A 21508-nucleotide genomic window follows, 5' to 3' on the forward strand; every position below is an offset into this window, starting at 1 on the left:
TACTTACGTCGTTTATAGTAGGTTAATTCATATCACTTTTCCAGGTACCATCTGGAAATAATACTTTGACCTCATCTTTTTCCTTGTTGATATCTATTACTTCTTTTCTTATCCAGTTGCATCAGCGAATACCTCCAGAAGAGTGATAAATAAAACCGATGATTGTGAATATACTTGCCCTGTTCTTGGCTTTACGTAGTATGCTTTCACATCTCTGTAATAAACGATGATGCCAGCTTTGGAGAGTGACACTAACATAGGAGAGTACTTCAAAAAGTTTGTGGAAAAATAGAATTAAAAAATAATACAATTGCTGATGATCATTCCTGGGGGGGGGGGAATATGAATCTTTCCATGAACTTTTTGAAGTACCCTTATATATGCATAGGTTTTCCCCACCCCACTCCCCTCTCTCTCAGTCACACATACACACTTAGTCATATTAAGAAAGTATTTATGTATTCTTATTTTATTAAGAGTTTTTACTAATAATGGATATCAAATTATATCAAATGCCTTTCATCACTTGCAGAAATAATCATATAATTGTTTCCTTATTATCTATTAATGTGATAAAATATATTAATAGATAGTAGTGAACCATTATTGCATTATTTATGAATTCCAGTCAGTTAGGGTGTATTTTTTTTAATATGCTAGATTCTTATGCCATTATTTTATTCAGCAGTTAGCAGAAATAGCCATAAGTATGGTTTTTTTTGTGTTCATGCTCTCAGTCATGAATTTGAAGCTATTTGAATAAATTGAAGTACAGCATGGGAATCTGGAGTCTGGATTATTTTGATGGTATCAGATGCACTAAATACTAAACATTGCTAATATTACAGTTATCATATTCTAAGCTTTACAGTGCTAAAACAGTATTCATATTTTAGTAAAATCATGAGTAATAGTGATAATAAACGTGTAAAGTATGTAAATATTTTTCACAACTGAGCCATGTAGTATGTAATAGTATTTGGGGTTGGGGGGCTGATTGCTTAGGTGTGTACTTATCACTAATTAATCCTCAGACTCTCTGTCAGAGCTGTAGAATTCCCCTCCACACCATCCGAGCCATCAGGTAACTTCTGGTTTTCTTGGTGCCATTTCTAGAGCCCTCCACTCCTGCTCCAGTGTGGACAGTTTGCTGTCTAGACGGTCTGCAGGGCTGTCAGCCTTTCACCGTGCTTCCCCGCAGCTCTCCTGTGCTTGGTGTCCCATTTTCCGGCTTCCCTGCAGTCTTTCTTAGATTGTTTCTTTGAGTTGGTGGTGGTGATCCTTCAGCTTCCTGAAAGGTGTGCACGGGAGGTAAATTTTTAAAGATTCTGCGTGTCCGAAAATGTCTTTAATCTACCTTCTCATTTCATGTTTAGGTTGGCTGGGTTTAGAATTCTAGATTGGAAATGATTTTTTTTTCAGAATTTTGAGGGCACAAGCCATTGTCTTCTACCTTCCAGTGTTGGTAAGTCTGAGGCATTCTGGTTCCCGATCATTTCTATATGAACCACTTATTTCTCTCTGAAAGCTTTACTTCTGATCTTTATTCCACATATTCTGAAATTTCATGATGATGTGCATCAGAGAGTCTTTTTTATTTTTCATTTACTGTGCTGGGTACTGGATGAGCCCTGTCATTTAGAGACTCATATGCTTCAGTTATATGGAATGCTCTTGTATTATTTCTTTAATAATTTCCCCTCTTGTGTTCTATGTTCTGTTTTCTTAGAACTCCTGTCAGTTGGATGGTAGATGTCCTGGGCTGACCCTCAAATATTTAAGACAAAATATTTTCTTTCCTATTTTCCATCTTTTTTGCCTTACTTTATGTACAATTTCTTCTAATATTTTATCTTTTAGTAATTTTATCTTCTAATATTTCTGCTCTCAGATTTTTTTATTTGCAAGGGTGCTTTTATTTCTCTCTGAGTTCCCCTTTTCCCAGCACTCTGTTCTTGTTGCATGGGTGCAACATCTATTCTTTTTCTCTGAGAATATTATTTTGAGTTTTCTTCTGTTCCTCATATAATTTCTATTTCTTCTAAGTTCTTTTTCCTTGTGTTTCTTTGGGGCTCTGTTTTTTATTTTCAAGGTTTCCCTCAAATGTCCAGTGATCCTTAGCTGTCCATTATTTAAGACAGAGCACTTAAAAAAACGATTGGAAAGTGTCTGGGCATGAATCCTTTTTCACATGTAAGTGTAGGATGAGGAAAGTCAGTCAGAAGTTCATTTTCAAGCTGCCAGGTCTAACTGGAAGTTTCCTTAAAGGTAATTTCAAAAGTAATTTTGACTCCACAGTTTTCACTTTGTATATACTTTAGAACTTAACTTCCATCTAAGGTGTGATTCCATTTTATGTTCCAAATAGTAACAGTAATTGCTTCTGGGTGGTGGGAATGTAGCTGATTTTTCTCTTCTGGCTCCTTTAAACTTTTCTGTATTTAAAAAAAACAAAAAAGTTTTCAAGGTAAGTAGAATGGAGTTTGCCAGGGATTGGGGGGAGGGCGAGTAAGGAATTGTTTAATGGGCACAGGATTTCAGTTTTGCAAGATGAGTAGAGTTCTGGAGATGCGTGGTGGTGATGACTGCACAGCAGTGTGACTGTGTTCAATACCACTAAACCACACAGTTAAAAATGGTTAAGACGGTAAATTTTATGTTATGTGTATTTTACCACAATTAAAAAATTATTTTCAATTTTTGAATGTTCATAATCAGAAAAAAAAGGGAGTGAGTTTTCATGATTCCGCCCTCAACCATCACCAGTTTGTAAGATATCTGAAAAAATTGAAGCAAAACATAGAGTTTCCAATTAATTTAGTGCAATCAGATGGCTAGATACTGGACACAGGTTAAGGAGATTTTACTCAGCTGTTTCCTCAGATCAGGAATTTTCTGAAACAGGCTGACAGACCTAACTTGTTAAACTGCCCACTAGATTCTATGAGGGCAAAAACTATATTTTTCTTGTTTATTGATATATCTCCAGTGCAACGTCTGAGTTAGTAAGCTGTCAATTATGTGTTGATGAATAAACAAACAGGATGTGCCAATGCTCCAAAGACAGGTGTTGGAGTAATCAGTTGCCCATATGAAAAAAATGAACCTTGACCCTTACCTTAAAACATACACGAATGAGGAAGGAAAATCTGTAAAGCTTCTAGAAAAACACAGGAGAATATCTCCATGACCTTGGGGTTGGCAAAGATTTCTTAATTTATGTCATAAAACTCACTAACCATAAGAGAGGGAGAAAAAAAACAAGCTACATCAAAATAACTTCTATTTATAAAAAGCTAACAGTAAGAAAGCAAAAGGACAAACTATACACTGGAAGAATCTATTTATAATCTATTTATCTGACAGAGGTGTAGTATGTAGAATATACAGAGAACTCCTACAAATCAGTAAGAAAAAAGCCAAGTAACCTAATTTTTAAAAATATCAAAAGGACTCGAATGAACAGGTACTTTTTTTTTTTTTTTTTAAATATGACTGGTAAGGGGATCTTAACCCTTGACTTGGTGGTGTCAGCACCACGCTCTCCCAAGTGAGCTAACCGGTCATCCCTATATAGGGATCCGAACCTGTGGCCTTGGTGTTATCAGCACCACTCTCCCAAGTGAGCCATGGGCTGGCCCTATGAACAGGTACTTTATTAAAGAGCATTTCCAAGTTGTTAATAAGCATATAAAAAGATGCCTAATGTCATTCCTTGTTAGGGTAATGTAATTTAAACCACAGCAAGTCATCATTATACACCCACCAGAATGGCTAAAATTAAAACAACTGAGAATACAAAGTGTTGGCAAGAATGTGGAGCAGCTGTAACCCTCATGTGTTGCTGATGAAAGTATAGCTGCTTTGAAAAAACTGGCACTTTCCACTAAAGTTAATTATAGGCATGATCTGTGACCTGGCAATCCCATTACTAGGTATAAACCCAAGAGAAATGAGTGCATCTATCCCTAAAAGACATGTACAACGGTGTATGTAGCAGCTTATTTAAAAATAGCCAAAACCTGAGAGGGAATGTCCATCAGCATAAGAGTGGGTAATTTATGGTACAGGCACATAAGGGATTATTACATAGCAAGAGAAAAGAATAAATTACTGGTCTGTGCAACTATATAGATGAATCTTAAGTAATTCTGTCAAAGAAGCTGGATATAAAAGAATGCATATATTTTTATGAAGTTCAAGAACAGGCAAAACTAATGTCAGTGATCAAAGTCATAGTGGTTACCTGTGGAGGAAGGGCTGCCTTTTGGACTGTGAAATGTTCTGGATCTCAGTCTAAGTGGGTCTTACACAAGTATGTGCATATGTACAAATTGTTCATGTTGTGTGCTTAATGTTAGTGTGCTTTTGCACATTTCACTATGTGTATTCTCTCAGTTTTAAAAAAATCAGGGCTACTCATTATTAGTGTAGAGGAAAATAGGATTTAGAGCTTTTAAACTATATTCAGAGGAAAGAACAGATGATCAGATCAGCAAAGGTCAGGAAGGAAGAAAAAAACTGGAGGTAGTGAATGCAATATATATATTTATGGAATTTAAGAAATCCCCGAGTAAAGGACAGATCTCAGACTCAGTAAAACCTGAAGAAAAAGCAAAGGCTTTAAACAGTAGTTATACCTAAAATAAAACAGTGTAGGAAAGTCGAAAACAAGGGGTGGGCAAGATGTAGTGAGCAAATGCAAAGCAAAAGAAACAGAATTGGCAATATTAATATTAGGCTGATTAGAAAATCAAGGTTAAAAAATATTAAAAAGAATGAGGGGTTAGTTTATACCATTGCATAGTTCAAGCCACCCAGAAGGTATAATCATGAAACTTTATGCACTTAAAAATATTCTATCAAAGTATATAAAGCAAAAACTATTAGAAATATAGAAGGATTTAAAACCACATAGTTGAGGACATTAACACACTTCAGAATTTAATGTCAACAGTCAAAAAATAAGAATACAAAATAATCGGATGACACAATTAACAAATTTGTTCTATATATAAATAAATAGAATTTTGTACACATAACATAGGGAATGTTTAATTTTTCAGTATCCATGGTACATTTATAAAAAGTTATATCAGCCCAAAGAAAAACCTCAATAAAGTCCAAAAGGAAGAAATTATGTAGCCCCCCACTGCCCACTCCTTCTCTAACCATAAGGCAATAAAACTAAAATTTACAATAAGCACTGCAAGAAAAATTTGGCCACTTGCAAATTTTAAAATACTCTTCTACAGAATTCCTTTCACTTACTTTGTTTGGATTTTTCTGATGTTCTTCTGGCTTCTTGAGATGAGTACTTATTTTCTCTCTTTTTTTTCACTTGAAGGAATTAGAAAAGAGTGGTAAATAGCACTGTCTGATATTCCCTAGAAATGGATTCCTGAAATGACTCACAGGGTATGATAGTTTTAAGACTCTGGATACATAGCAATAGTTTTCCAAATAGGGCACACCAGTTTCTTCACCAGGAAATGAGAGTACCTGTCTCAATATACTACTTGTATATGGTCACTAAAAAACAAGAAAACAGCAACAAAAGTACTTTCTCAGATTATTTTTATTTGCATTTATTTGACTAGCAATACAGTTGAACTTTTAAAATATGTTTGCTTCTTCTTGGAAATGTTTATTCAACCCTTTTCCCCCCCTGTTTTTTATTGGGATGTTAGTGCTTTACTTATTGATTTTTAAATCCCTTTTATATATTAAGAATATTAATTCTTTGTCATGTTTGCAAGCATTTTCCCCATTGTTTCTTGCCTTTTATGTTTTTTAATATATAAAAGTGATTATTTTCACATAATCATATCTATCAATCTTCTGGTATTTCCTCTATTATTTTTATGGTAAGAGATTTCTTCCCCATAATTATTAAATAATAATAATTACAGTAACAGCTAACATTAATTGAGGGCTGATTATGTGTCAGGCAATGAGCTAAGTCCCCTTATTTTATTTAATCACAAAATTTTTTTTTATCTTCTTGCAATTGAGAAAAAGAAACTAAGGAAAGAGATTAACTAGTTTGTCCGTAAACACTGAACCGGTGATAAGTTAAATATTCACCCACATTTTATTTTAGTTTTTATGGTTTATGTTTTTATATTTAACTCTTTAATCCTGAAATTTATGAAGTGGTATGAAGTGAAGCTTCTTTCAAATATGACTTTTTCCAAGACTGTTCTTCACATGAATAAATCATTTCTTTCCCCATTTGTTTGTTATGCTTCCTTTATTATATATTAAATTTTAATATATAACAAGGTCTCTTTCAGGGATATCTATTCTGTTTTTATTGACCTATACACTCTTACACAAGTGCCACAGTGTTTTAATTGCCATGTCTTTATTATCAATTTTAATGTGTACGAGAACAAGGCTCACATTGTCATTCTTTTTCAAAAACATTCTGAGTTAGAGTTCTGGCTTTCAGTAATGATGAAGTAGCTTGTATCAGAATAACATTCCCACCAATAACAAATATACATTTTGGAAAAAATATTGAAAGAACATTGTTTGAATGCAGTAGAGAGCCACCAGACTCAAGCAGAAATTGGAATGGAAGAAAGAACCAATCTAGAACTGCCTTTATATGGCTTTTTCCTTGAGGCATTCCGCAGTTCATCAGGTGCTGGCAAATAGAACTCAAGTAGAAAACTGTGTCATATTTGTTTGAGCAATTGGGGGATGGATTTTGAGGCTGCTAGCATGGCTGGAACTTGAGGATGGAAATTCCAGAAAGGAGAGAACCATGCAGGAGTAACTCCAAACTCTGCATGTAAGCACCCCTCAAATACCAGGCTAACTCCTGAACTGCCCATGCCTAGGGGAAATGCCGCAGATTCTAGCAGAGATTTCAGCAGCTACCAACTGTAGAAGAGACAGAATTTGGAAGTTGAATTTTGTCAGGTTAGAGGGGGGGTTGGTAAACATGTTTGATTTATTTGAAATCCCAGAATGGCCACCTCTTAGGGACAACTGCTATTTCCTAGGACTGTGACATTTTCCCTAGGGCTAAGGGCAAAAAAAAGAAGTAAATAAAGCCTAAAACTGAGCCTGTAGCAGATCAAGGTGATCTACCAGTGACTTAACTGCCTACTAGAGTAAAACACGATTCTTCAGAAGAAAACAGAATCCACAGCTTCTACAATCTATCATTTGCAGTGTCTAGAATAAAATAAAAAATTACTAGACATATGGAGAAATAGGACCCTGTGGCTCTTCCTAAAGTGAAAAGTCAGTCAATAGGAACAGACTCACAGACAAATGAGAACTTTGAAGAAACTATGAAAAAATATGTTGAAAGAATGTACATGAAAAGAACGGACGAAAGGATAAAGAGGTGAGGAGTTGCAGTAGAGATACGGAAGTTGTAAAAAAAGAACCAAATAGAAATCTTAGAAATGAAAAACATAAAACCTGGCACTGAAGTTTCACTGAATGGGATTAACAGCAGATTGGGCATAATAGAAGAAAAGATCAGTGAACTTGAAGACAAGCCAATAGAAATCATCCAAACTTAAAGTATGCAGGGGGGAAAAAAAAGACTGAATAAATAGGAGCCGAGCCTCAATGACCATTGGAACAAAATCAGTCTGCCTAATGTAGGGTAATTGCAGTCCCCAAAAGAAGAGAAGAAAGAGGCAGGAAAAAATAATTGAAGAAATTTTGGCTGAAAAATTTCCAATTTTGATTAAAAACAAAACAAATACACACAGACAGCAACCCAGGAAGCATTGCCAATCACGAGCAGGATAAGTATAAAGAAAATTAACCTCTAAGTATGTCATGGTCAAACTGCTGAATACTAAAGATAAAGAAAAAGGGAACAATGATAAGAGTTATGGCTGACTTATAATAAAGAACAGTGTAGCCTACTGAACAATGGGAGGACATCTTCAAATGCTGAAAGAAAAACTCAACCTAGAATTTTATATAGAGTGAAAATGTCCATCCAACGTGAAGGAAAAATAAAGACATTTTAAGAGGTTGTCACCAGCAGACATGCATTTAATAAATATCCATGTAAGATCTTCATACTGAAAAGAAGATAATACCAGATAGAAATTTGGGTCCTCGGGAAGGAATAAAGAACACTGGGAATGTTAAATATGTGGGTAAAAGTAAAATACTATTTTTATTTTTATTCTTAAATTATGTAAAAGTCGGGCCGAGCCCGTGGCGCACTCGGGAGAGTGCGGCGCTGGGAGCTCAGCGACGCTCCCGCCGCGGGTTCGGATCCTATATAGGAATGACCGGTGCACTCACTGGCTGAGTGCCGGTCACAAAAAAAGACAAAAAATAAAAATTTTTTAAAAAAAAATGTAAAAGTCAGTTGAATAAAGCAATAACAGCAATGTATTGTTAGATTTATAACACACATATGCATATTTATATACGATGCATATATTACAACAGTAGCACAAATGACAGAAGGGGGTGTGAATGGGATTATTAAGGTTTGTAATGAAATTTATTATTAATATATGTAATGATGCAATATGTATCATATTAAGGTTCTTAATATGTAACATGGTGTAGTATTAATTCAGAGTAAACTTTGATAAGTTAAGGTTGCATATTGTAATCCCTAGAGAAACCACTTTTTAAAAAAATACAAAGAGGTCTTATCTAGATATCCAGTAGAGGGGCCATTTCCGCCATGTGATATTCTGCATTGCCGTGGGACTCTGTAGGGGGTCCCCCACCAGCAGGAGGCCCTCATCAGATGTGCCCCTAGACCATGGACTTCCCAGCCTCCAGAACTGTAAGGAATAAATTTCATTTTCTTTGTAAATTAAAAATCCAGTAGAGGATACAGAATGAGCTACCAAACATTCCTAGTTATTCTTACCTGTGCATTCTCCTAGGTAAGCTTGAGGAACATTTGAGAAAATTTAAAATAATTAGGATTTTTATTGGAGTTGTGTTAAACCTATCAATTAATTTGAAAAGGCTTTTCCATTTATTTCAGTCTCCTTTTATTTCTTCTTGCAAGTTTTCTTTATATAGATCTAAAATTCTTTAAGATTATCATAGTAATTGCATATTTCTCATGGCTACTCTGAAAGGAATTTCCTTACATTTTATTTTTTAATTATTTATTGCTGGTGCATAGGATTGCTACTGATTTTAAAAAACATATATTATATATCTGGCTGTTTCATTCAACTCTCTTATGTTAATGATTTTTCTAGATATATAAATCATATGATCTACAATTGATGATTATTTTGTGAACTTCTTTCTAATTCTTAGATATTTTAATTTTATTTCCTGCCTTATGACATGGGATAAAACTTCACGAATAATGTTAAATGTTAATGATAACAGTGGTAATGAGTTTTATGATAACTTTTTTCTTAAGAGGGGGAAAAGGGATTGTCACCAAGTGCTACAAATAATATTACAGTTATTTAAAATATGCAGTTCATTAAGCACCAGTACGCTTTATTCACATTTATTCACACATTGAATAAATACTAAGTGAATGCCCAATATGAGTTGATCGGTGTTTTAGGCTTTGGGCATACAGTGATGGATAAGACAGACAGTAAAAGTTTAACAGCATTAAAATCTTTAGAAACCCATACAAGAAAAAGGAAGGTTACAAAGCAATGTGTGTTTGACAACCAGAACAATATTAGACAAATAGTAATTGCTATAGAAAAGTGCTTCTGGCTGGGTGGTCAGACGGAGCTCTGGTAGTGGAAGAGAAAACCCAGACAACTGGCAAGCTCTGAGTAGGGTGGGAGAAAGCTACTTTGATGTAGGCAGCAGACTGGAGAGTACAGGGTATGTCAGGGGCTCAGGAAAAAACGAGTTTGCCTTAATACAGGATGAATATATGGTAACCGTTTTTATACCTATCTCTGGGGATCCTCGGAGAATCCACAGAGATGTTCCAGGGACAAAGAGGGCATCAAGAAGGTGGGATTCTGTGTTTTTGCCATGACTCCGCTGGCCTTCCCAAAACCCAAGTGGCATTTTATCTGTTTTGTGTACTGGGTCTCCATTTATTTATTCTTCCTACACATTTTTATTGAATCCCTGCTAGGTGCCAATAGGACCTAGATGTTCTAGGTACTGGTAACATAAACAGTGAATAAAATAGCCACAAATCTCTGTCTTCACTGAGCTTACATTCTAATGGCAGGGAGAGAGGGTGACAGCAAAAAAAAAAATGAATAAAATGTAAACATAGTTTAAGTAGAGTAAGAGCAACAGAGTTCTTGGGAGGTTGTAATTATAAATGGAAGGGTGTGGAAAGGCCCCTCTAAGGTGAAATTTTGAGCAAAAACTTGAAGAAAATGAGGAAGCAAATTATGCAGATTTCTGGGGAGAAAGAATTCCAGGAAAAGAGAGCAACCTGTGCCCAAGCCTGAAGAGGAAGCATGTATGGCAGATTCTAGGAAAGGAAAGGAGGCCAGTTTGTAGGTAAGGTAGATAGTCATGAGAAGTGAATGAAGTGAGGTTCTGTAGGGCAGTATTGATCCCTGTGAAGACTTCAGTTTTACTTTGAGTACAGTAGGAAATCATCACAGAGTTTTAAGCAGGAGCGATATAATCTGATTTAGGCTTTAACAGGATCACCCTGCTGTGTTAAGAATAGACAGTAGGAAGGTGAGGATGGAAGCTGGGAGTCTAGTCCTGTGGTAAGAAGTCCTCAGGTCACTTGATACTTTGTGAAAGTAAATCCAATACAATTTCTTCATTTGTTGGATCTTGAAAAAGAAAATGGAAATTAAGGATGACTACAAGGTTTTTGGTCTTGTGTGGCTAGAAGTTTGAAGTCGCCATTAACTAGAAATGGAGCGGTTTGATGGGGCAAGATTGGGAGCTCAGTGTCACATGTACTGAGTTGGAGATAGCTATTAGACTTACATGTGGAGGCATCGTGGGCGATGGATGATAGAATCGAGTTCAGAAGAGAGGTCTGAGTTACAGATACGAATTTAACAATGTTAACTTCTTGATTTTGGTAATTATGTATGAGCATGAGTTCCTCCCCCACTCCCAGCCCCTACCCCCAACCTCAAATCAGGAAATTCATACTGAGCTATTTAGGAGGAAATGGACATCATGTCTACAACGTAGTCTCAGACAGTTCAGGGAAAATAATTATATGGATAGATTGATAGAGAATAATAAAGCAAATGTGATAAATTTAACATTTGAAGAAACCGAGTGAAAGATATTCCCAGATATTCACCTGGGAATTTTTTGTACCATGTACTGTGCTTGCAACTTTTCTGTAAGTCTGGAATTATTTCACAATAGAACATTTTTTTTTTGTTTGTTTGTTTTGTCGTTTTTTCGTGACCGGCACTCAGCCAGTGAGTGCACCGGTCATTCCTATATAGGATCCGAACCCGCGGCGGGAGCGTCGCCGTGCTCCCAGCGCAGCACTCTACCGAGTGCGCCACGGGCTCGGCCCACAATAGAACATTTTTAAAAAGTGTAGGAAAATACAGGCATTTCCAGACAGACAAAAAGAGAGAATTCATTGCCAGCATGCCTGCACTGAAAGAAACACTAAAAGAGTTTTCAGAAGGAAAGAAAATGATCTTACATGGAAACACTGAAATGCAGAGAGGAATGAAGAGCAAAGAAAAGGTCACATATCAATGAATATTGGCTGTATAAAATAAGCATGTCTTTCTTGTGGGTTTTTAACATACATTGTAATTGAAACACATGCCAATACACAAAAGGTGGGATGGTGGGAAGGTGTTCTAAGTGCTAGGATTGTTGAGGAAGTGGTAAAATTTCTCATTTATATGAAACTATAGTAAGTCAAGGATGTATTAGCTAGGCATTTGTTCTTAGGCTTTTTAGTCTCAGGACCCCTTTAACTCTTAAAAATCGAGGATTCCCCATTAGGCAAGCACCCAATAGTTGTTGTTGCAGATGAGATCTGCTTATGGGTGCTATAATTAGAGGATGAAAATTTGAAGAGAAACAGCAAAGTATCTCCCCCAAGCTATTTAATAAGTACAAAAGGAAAGGTAATAACTTTATAATGTAGAAACCCATCAGAAACCACTTTGACTACAAGCTATATAGGCAAACACTGAATTAAAAAGAAGACAAGAGAACGTTAAATAGGTCAAAGGAAAGCAGATTGTAAGATGAAAGGTATAACCCCCCAAATTTTAGTATTTACATTAAATATAAATGGACTAAAGACTTCATTAAAAGCAGTTGGTCAAAATTAGATTAAAAAAGACTAAGCCTCATTCTGAGCCGCTAACATCAGACACATCTCTAATGTAAAGACACATTAGGATTAAAAGTAAAATGATGAAAGAAGATACCTATGCAAACTAACCAGAAGAAACCTGGTATTAATATCAGACAAGGTGGACTTAAAAGTGGAGTCATATATAAAGAAATAAATTTCAAAAAGAGAAATGATAAAATGGTCAATCACCAGGAAGATGAACATTTCTGAATATGTACATACCAAACAACATAGCTTCAATATACGGAAAGCAAAAGTGGACAGAACCGAAAGGAGAACTAGACAAATCTACTGTCATAATGGATAGTTTTAAAACACGTTTCTCAGTAATTGGTAGTACAGACACAAAACAGTCAAGGTTCTAACAACACAGTTAATGAACTTACCTTATATATATATATATATAACACTGTACCTAGTAAAGATAAATACAAAAAGGTGTTCAACCTCATTAGTGATTAGAGAAATGCAAATTAAAATCCGAACGAGATGCCACTTTACACCCACCAGAATGACTAAAATCAGAAAGTCTGAGAACTTGTGGGATGACATCAGCTACACTGCTGTGGGAGTGTAAATTGGTGTTACCACTTTAGAAGCTATTGACAGTATCTGTTAAATCTGATCATATGCATACCCTATAATCCAGCAGTTCCCTTCCCAAATATGTATAACAATGTTGATTGTCCAAAACTGGAAACAGATAAATTGTGGCCCATTCTTATACTGTAAAAATAATACTACTACATAGCAGTTAGAAGGAACAAACTGTGGCTGTGTGCAGCAACATGCATGACTCTCACAAGCATAATGTTGAGGAAAAGAAGTCCTTTATAAAAGAATATGTTCTGTATCATTTCATTTATGTAAAGCTCAAAAACAAGCAAACTCAGTCTGTGGTATTACAGGTTAGGTGGTGACTGGGAGGAGACATGAGGGAAGCTCCTGGAGGCTGTTATTCTATTTTTTGATCTGAGTGGTAGTTACATGGATGTTTTCACTATGTGAGAATTCATTAAGCTGTACACTTAAAATTTGCATTGCATCCTTTTCTGTGTGTATATGAATGCCAATCAAAGTTTACCTAAAATAAAACTACAATGAGACTTTTTTTTTCAACCTTTCAGAATGGCAAAGATAAAAATCTTGATAGCATCATGTAGGTGAGGTTGTGGAAAATAGATGCGTGCATGCACACGCACGCATGCACACACACACACGCATGCACACACACACAACACACACACACACACACACACACACACACACACACACACTCTGGTGGAATGTAAGAGGAAACAATCCCTAAGGATGGGAGTTTGTCAAACTTATCAGAATTAAAACTGCACATGCCTGAGTCTATTCCTGGGAATATACTTGCACGTGTACAAATGGCATACACAAGGTCTTTTATTGTGGCTTTGTTTATTGCAGTAAATGTTCAGGAGGGGACAAGTAAAATAAGTTATGTTATATCCATGTAATGGAATACCAACCATATAGCCATTAAATAGAATGAGAGAGCTCTATAGATACTAATACGAGGGGTCTTCAGAAAGTTCATGGAAAGATTATCTTTTAATTTCATTTTTTCATGAACTTTTTGAAATATTCTCCTATGTAATATTCTCCAAGATATATTACTTAAAAATAACAAGGAGTGGAACAGTGTGTATAGCATGTTATCATTTGTATAAAAAATATATATACATACATAAATACATATATGGATATACACAAATGTGCTTATTACGTAATAAACCAGCAGCAGTGGTTGCCTCTGGAGGATGTAACTGGGTGGCCAGGTGGCAGGAATGGGAAGGAGACCCTACTTTTCACTGTATACCCATTTGTATCTTTAGAATTTTGTACTATGGGAATATATCTGTTAAACATTAATTTGAAAAATAGTTATTCAAAGTCACAGTTTTGTTCACATTGAAACATCTTTGGATTAACACCAGACTGCTCGGCTGGCATTGCAGATGGGTGCCAAGATGGATAGGGAAAAACAGCCTGGGGCAGGGTGCTCAGACCGCAGGGGTGTGTGGGAACGAGGAGGTGAGGGACAGCAAATGTCGGCCTCACCCCTCATGCTCATTCAAAGACACAACACTCGTGGAATGGAATGGTGGGCCCTTTCCCACTGTTTATAGTGTGAACTTTCCCTCTTTTTTTCTGAACACGTATAAGTTGAATTCAGATTAAGTTAAAAATGATGCGCTCTATTGCTTCCTTTTGTTCTTTTTTAAAAAATGTAATTGAGATCATGAATATAACATCTGCTTTTTATGTTGTAAAGTATCAAAAGCATTTTCCTATATCAGAAATTGTTCATATGAATGTGAACATTGAATAATATTAAGTTATTGAAAAGTATCATAATTTGCCTAATCATTCCTTGTTGGACGTTTACGTTGTTTAATTTTTTTGCTGTTAAAAATATGGTGATGAACCATCTTTGTACATAAGTCTTATACTACATTATTTTATTATTTCTTAGAAGTAAAATCATTGAGTCAAAGGGTATTAACATTTTTTAAAACTTGAGATAGAGTGCCAAATTGTCTTCCAGAAGCTTCTCAGTTTGCTCTTCCACAGCACCCTCTCCAGCATTGGGCATTCCCATGTAAAAAAAAAGTTGTTTTTAATTTGAAGAAATCCAGTCTTAATACCAGCGTATCTGAATGATATGCTAGAAGTCAGGATATCAGTGTTCCCTTCGACTTGAACAAGATTTGGAATATTTTCCTGCTTGTGTTGTACAGAGTAGTGGTGAAAAAGCTGGGCTCTGGGGGTTGAGCCCTGCCCTCCACCAGCAGTGGGACTTAGATAGTCTAGTTAATGTCTGTAAGTGTCAGGTTCCTCATGTGTAAATGGGGAGAATGAAGCATCTGCGTCATGGGGTGCCACTGCCACCTGTAGCCATATGGGTTAGGACTGCTCAGTCCCACATGGTGACACAACACTGTGATGGAATCCTGAGCTGTGCAGCTCGATGGCCCTGCGTGGCATTGGTGGGATGCAAAGAGTTAAAAATGTAAAAAGCTTCTGAAACATTCTCTGACATTTGGATTTAATACACTTAACGTATTTCTGGATGGAGAGTGGAAATAGGAATGATTTTTGTTTTCTGTTTGCCTTTTTTATTTTTCATGATTTCTGTAATTGATGGGTTATTTTATCAATAGATAATGTCTATATATTCTATTTTAGACTGTGTATATATTGGGTTATAGATAGATGGATAGATATACAGAATACTCATCTAACATAAGAAATTGTGGGGGAGGTTCTGAGGGAGATTCCCATTTAACTGGTCGGGAAGATGAGGTTAGCGTTCTCACATTGCCTTGCAGAATAAGAACTCAAATTCTTATGGATTTTGTTGACTACTACGTATTTATCTCTATACTAATAATGTTGACAGTAAGAAACAATGCCAGATGCATTTGAGTTACACACATAGGTGGTGATACAATAATTTATGTGTGGAAGTATTAGGACATAGCATGTTTTAATGAGTTAATACCAGATTAATTTGAGGCCTTAAAAAAAATCTTATAGCTGCATGGTTATTTAAAACTTTAGGAAGTTGAATGCCAAATGATAAACTTTCTGATCACATATTTAAGATTCAAGATGTAAGAGAAAACCCCAAAGGAACATTTATAGTATTCAGCTGAGTGACTAAAGAATGTACCCTAGTACACTGAAGTCTTGTGACAAGGTTTTCTCTAAGGAACAGAAATCTCCACCTTGATTTGTGTCCTGTAGTGGAGTTGTTTCCCAAATCAGGCTGTTTCATGGAACATATGAAGTGGCGTATGGCTGTCCCTCCCATCCCAAAACAAATGTTTGTTTTGTTGCAGTGATGGAAACATTTCCATTGGTGAAGCAAATATTTAGAGCTGAAAGAAACATTTGGGCAGCCAGGATGTGTCAAAGTAGAACAGATGTCTGCCTTTTAGAAACACATTTCCCAAAAAAAAAGCCACCTTTTACTTGGCTGCTGTGGTTGCAGCCACAATGGGTTAAGCAAAATATTCAAAATTGTGGATGTCATTCTAATCCCAGCTCCTGGGCATGGCACCGTACCTTTTTCAGTGTTGGTTTTTCTCTTCCAGGAAATGGGGTTAATCATCTAAATGATTTTGTTTAGGATCAAGGTTTGTTCTTCTTCCCCCCCCCAAATGTTTTCTTTGTTCTTAAAAATAAACTTATTCTTTTGAATCAGAAATCTGTTCACATGAAACAGAACTCATAAGGAGAGACAATGAAAGTTCTGTCTGCAATCTCTGTCCTCCAGCTGCAAGTTCCCCTCCATGTATATAACCAGAGTTACCAGTTTCTTATCTGTTCTCGGTTTATTTTTGGCATATATACACAACTGTATACGATCTGTTCATGTTTGTGTGCATGTAGACGTATATTCTTTTTCTAACATAGAGGTCCCATGTACCTTTTACCAGGATCCCCTGTGCTCCCTATATTCTTTTTGTTGGGGATTGATTCTAAGAGTTTGCTTATTTCAGTTGTGCTAGCTGTGTCAGGGAGCACAGGGGAGCAGGCTGCCATGCTCACCCCAGTACTGTGCAGAGAGCCCCAGGGTTCAGAGAGCATGGGGTTCCCGTGCTGCCCCTGGAGCTTGCCTGGGCTGTGGGCAAGTCACTACCCCTCTCTGTGTCCTTTTTCCTTGGTCTGTAAAACAAAAGAAAAAAAAGAACAAGAAAAAGAACAGAGATAGACCAGATGAACTCCAACTTTTCTTTCAGTTTTGAATTTCTTTGGCTGTCAAAGGTGAGTTTTTTTTTTTTTTTTTTAAAAAAAAAACCCTACTACCTGTTCTGAAACAGGAGCAAGATTTAAATATTGTTAAAAGCATTGATCAATTTGGCTTTCCCACACATGCACAAACATATGTTTGGTTTACCTGGCCTTTGGCACTTAAGTAGCAGTGATTCCTTATTACTGTCCCTTGGTTTTTAAGGACACAGTTGCTTTCCTAGGACTTGTTCCTTGTCCTGTGGGAAGGGCTGACTTCTCAGCCTGTGGCCAAAGACCTGCTGGGTTAGAGACTGCTATCCACGACAGCCGACAACAACATTTGTCCTGCTCTTAATCCTCTGGAATTGCTCAAATATCGAAAGCAACTCCTTTTCGTTTTTGTTTCTAATTTAGCAGAGACGGATTAAAAGGAAGGAAAAAAAAAAAAAACCCAAAAATCTTTAGATGGTATAGATCTAAAAATAGACGTCACGGATACTGATTGGAAACCCTCCCAGGCTTTCATATGAGAGATCTCAATTTGTGTTACACAGAGGGGCAGCTCACTTCTGTCTTGTTCACCAGTTATATTACTCCCCAGAGAAGCTCAATAAATTTTATAGGAAAGTTTGCTTCTTATGCGGAAGGAGCTAAGCTCAGTGACTGGTGTGGCTGGTATAATTTAGGGCTTCAAGGGAGTATGTCTGCCTTGTGGAATAACCTATCAAAAGTAAATGTACAAAAACTTTTGATCTTGGTTGATTTTGCTGTGTCATTGATACTGCTGGGCACTGGACCTTATGACCTCAGCCTGTCTGCTTTACATTAAGTTCCCTGCTAAAATGGCCCTTCTGCACACTTCGCTGGTAGTGACTTTGGAGCTTGCCTGCTGATGTTCTATAGTTTTTATCACTAACCCTTTGAAACCTCCAGACTTGGACTTGGTTGAGTTTTTACATCTCTCTTCTGCCTCTGAGAGGCAGAGACCATCTTTTGTTGTCATTATTAGGAAAGCAGACCTGCCTTCTCTTTTAGACTTCATGTGGAACAAGCCTGCCAGGTTCCTCAGTCTTTAAGCTAGCAGTGAAATACATTTTGCACTGGCTTTTTACCCAGTGATTTATACTAGGAGACGTGGCTGGGTGATATCCAGTGTCCTTTTGTCTTTGTGTTTATTTTTCTTCCACATTTAATGTATTTAAAGGATATATTGTCTTTATGGTTCACTGGGATAAGGAGGGGATTGGTGCAAGTTTTAATGAGAGGTCCTCCAGCTCTCTGTGTTGAGATGAGAATTATATTCTTGGTTAGACATCTTTCTTTCTTTCCTTAGGTGGCTGGAGGCAGTGTTTTGCTGCTTTTTGAAATAGCATTTCTGCCTAACGATTTTTAGAAGGATACTGAGAGGACATTGAATTTCAGGGCATCATCAGCAACTTTTTCTCCTGTTGTTTGAACTTTCTTCATTTAAGAAGAGGGCAAAGTCTCATGTTTTGTTCTTAAGTTTACATATTAATATCAAGATGGTGGGAACCAGCATCCCCCAATCAGATCAATTTTTATAAAAACTCTTTCACTCGGGGTAATGATATTTGGAGCTAGTTCTTTAGTTTTCTCAAAAACTGTTGTTGCTTGGGAATAATCAATCAGTGGAGAAGAAAGCATTTGACTTATTTGCTTAGTATTTTAACCAAGTGAATTAGACAGATTGGGGGGCTGGGGGGAGGGGATAAGAAAGTGGGTGGGGGAGGCCCCATAAACAAGGTGATATATAATATTTTTTTTGTTCTCCTTTTAAATAAATACCGATCAGCTTTATGTTCAGAGACAATAGGAGCCGTTGGCTTAAATTTGCAGTTTACTGTATTTATGGCTGTAATATCAAGGTGCTGCCGTCGTAATTTCATGCCCCAATGAGAAGAGCAAGGTCGAAGCAAATGCTTCCATCGGCATCTGCTAACACACTAACTCATAAACAAGGCCCGGCTGGATCAGGTGGCACGGAATAATACAGGCTAATGAAATACAGCACAGCTTTCCATTACTGTTAGTTTTTACAGTGTCGTCATTACGTGTAATTTATGTTTAAAAAATTCAATTTTATACAAGGCACTGGGAAATAGGGGTCTACAGGTCATCCAACGACTTTTAGAGGCTCAGAGAGTCCTTATTGTACTCTACTCCTCCAACAAAATGTTAATAAAATAAAATAAAATACTTTTTCCCATTCCCCTCCCCAAACCTTTTCTGAGAGAGTTGATTTTTCTTTTAATTTGGGGAGCATTTTTAGCCAGCTGTCTTCTCTGTCTCATCTCCTCCCAGAGTGTGCTGGGGCAGAGAACTGGTTGTGTTCTGAGAGAGGTGACCCCCTCTCAGTCTCTCTAAGTCCCAGATGAATGGCCCAAGTCCGGATGGGGGAGGAAGATGGTCTGAGTTACCGCCCTTAACTGCTGCCCTTTGCCGCTGGCGCTCTGGCCCTGTTCCCTTAATCCCGGTCAGACTCTACATTTTTATTATAAAACTCAGGCTGGTCTGGAAGGTGCCGTCGGTTGTTCTTTACTTTGCTTGTTTTCAAACTATTCCTAACGCTTCTGTCCTGGTTGTTGTTTGACCTGAAAGATGTGGAGAACACTGCTGTCTTCTGTCATCTGTCTTTCTGCTTCACCTGCATAGGTCCAGGCTCATGACAGTGCCCAGTGGTCACTGGGGACAGTGTTGAGGTTACTTATTCTGAGAATCCCGTGCACAGCCAGCCCCACAGAAAAAAGACAGCCCGAGGGGGGTGCCCAATTTGGTCTCAGTCCTGGAAAAGGACCCTGGGGCATCATGCTCACAGCCAGTAGGTTGCAGCTCACAAAGTCAATCGGTTAGGTTTTGTTTGCATTTTAACAGAAATCTTTAGAAAAAGAAAACAAATTTGCTTATCTTCTAGAGGATAAAAATAGGCAGGTGCGGTAGCCCTGAGGGCATTCAGTTTAGATGCCACAGCAGTAAAACTGGAGCTTTATTAATCAATAGGATGTAGCTCACTTGTTCTTTTAAAAGACCACTCTGGAGAAAGTGTTGGAAAAGAAATCCTTGGCCCGGCTTCTACACAGGGGCAGCAGACGTCTCTTGGTAAAGGGAACTGTTGTAGAGGTTTCTTGAAGTAGATTCCAGAGAACTGAGAGAACACGAAGACTGCCCTGATTCTGGGTACACGGGATTTTCATTCAGAGTGTTTGGTTTGAATTGAGAGCACTCAGTTTTGCAGATCAGGCAGCTGTTGTCTTCAAGGCGAAATGGCACACTCGACCTCTCGGAGTCAGGGAGCAGCATCGTGCTTGTCCTGCTGCTTCAGGCAGGTTCCCTCGTCCCTTTCTCCTCCTCTCGGCTGAAGCTAGTGAGTGGATGGGTTAACAGAGCAGGACTTTCTTAGTGTTATTCTCCATCAATAATATATTTTAATTGTCAGTGCTGTAGATTAGGTGGAAGAATATCTAAATACTAAGTGCTAGTGGTAGCAGATAATGCAAATTGACACCCCAACTAAAAGAAAATTTTAAGGTTTTTTAAAATTGGCTAATTCTTCCAAAGGCAGCGGCTAAAGGAAGACTTCGGGCAGATAGCGGAGGGGAGGAGGTTTGCATGCCACAGGACGGTGAGGCCCTCGCTCCCTTCTCTCGGCTCTGCTCAGCCATTGCTCAGTCCCTCTGTGGTTAGATTATTCCTTGCAGATAGCAATCAACTGGAAGGAAGTGTGTGTGTCTAATTTGCATGAGATTATTTAAAACAACAACAAAAAAAAGGTCTGCATTAGTCAGGGTGATGGTAAACAACGCAAAGAGAAGCCTTTTATAATATAGCCTGTGCCTCAGCTTTCAGAGCCAAATATAATTCACTTACAATTGGCAGTTTCCTTTATTATTCCTTTTAACCTTCTGGATTCTGCAAGGTCTCAGTCTAAGATCTGCACTGTTTATCTTGGCAGGGGTAGGTGGGAAAGATGGGACCAGGGCATCCAGATGACTTATGTGTGGGTCCTGTGGCAGCACCCTCTCCCTAAAGGCAGAGTCATCCCAGCACCAGGAGTGGTTACAGGGTAGATAACTAGTTATGATTTCGAGAGAGGTGGGTGACCCCCACTCAGTCTCCATGAGTCCCAGGTGAATGACCTGAGTCATGGAATTAGAGTCCTGAAACTGGTTGGTCCTGCTTAAGCTTGGGACACTCCAGAGGAAGAGGACACTCGGGGAGCATAGATGCCAGTCTGTGAGGGCCGTTTCAATTTGCTTTGGGGATAAGATACTGGAACGAGACGAGGATGAGGACACTCTACCTTTGTCACTCTGGTGTTGTTCAAAAAGTTGTCCAGGTGTCATTTGCAGACAGGACCCAGGGGTTAAGTTCCCATGTTGTTTCAGTATAGCCCCCAAAGAAATTTCATTGGCTCATACCTGTAGATGAGGTGCCTAGTGTGGGCATGGGAGAAGAAAA

The 21508-nt window shown here is 37.6% G+C and overlaps 1 protein-coding gene across 1 annotated transcript in view; it reads left to right on the top strand.

Annotated features, from left to right (window-relative positions):
• The window catches only part of PEX14 (peroxisomal biogenesis factor 14), a 129778-nt gene that overhangs the window by 79162 nt on the left and 29108 nt on the right, over positions 1-21508 (top strand). The window lies entirely within an intron of this gene.

Source organism: Cynocephalus volans, chromosome 8, assembly GCF_027409185.1.
Source record: "Cynocephalus volans isolate mCynVol1 chromosome 8, mCynVol1.pri, whole genome shotgun sequence".
Lineage (NCBI taxonomy): Eukaryota > Metazoa > Chordata > Mammalia > Dermoptera > Cynocephalidae > Cynocephalus > Cynocephalus volans.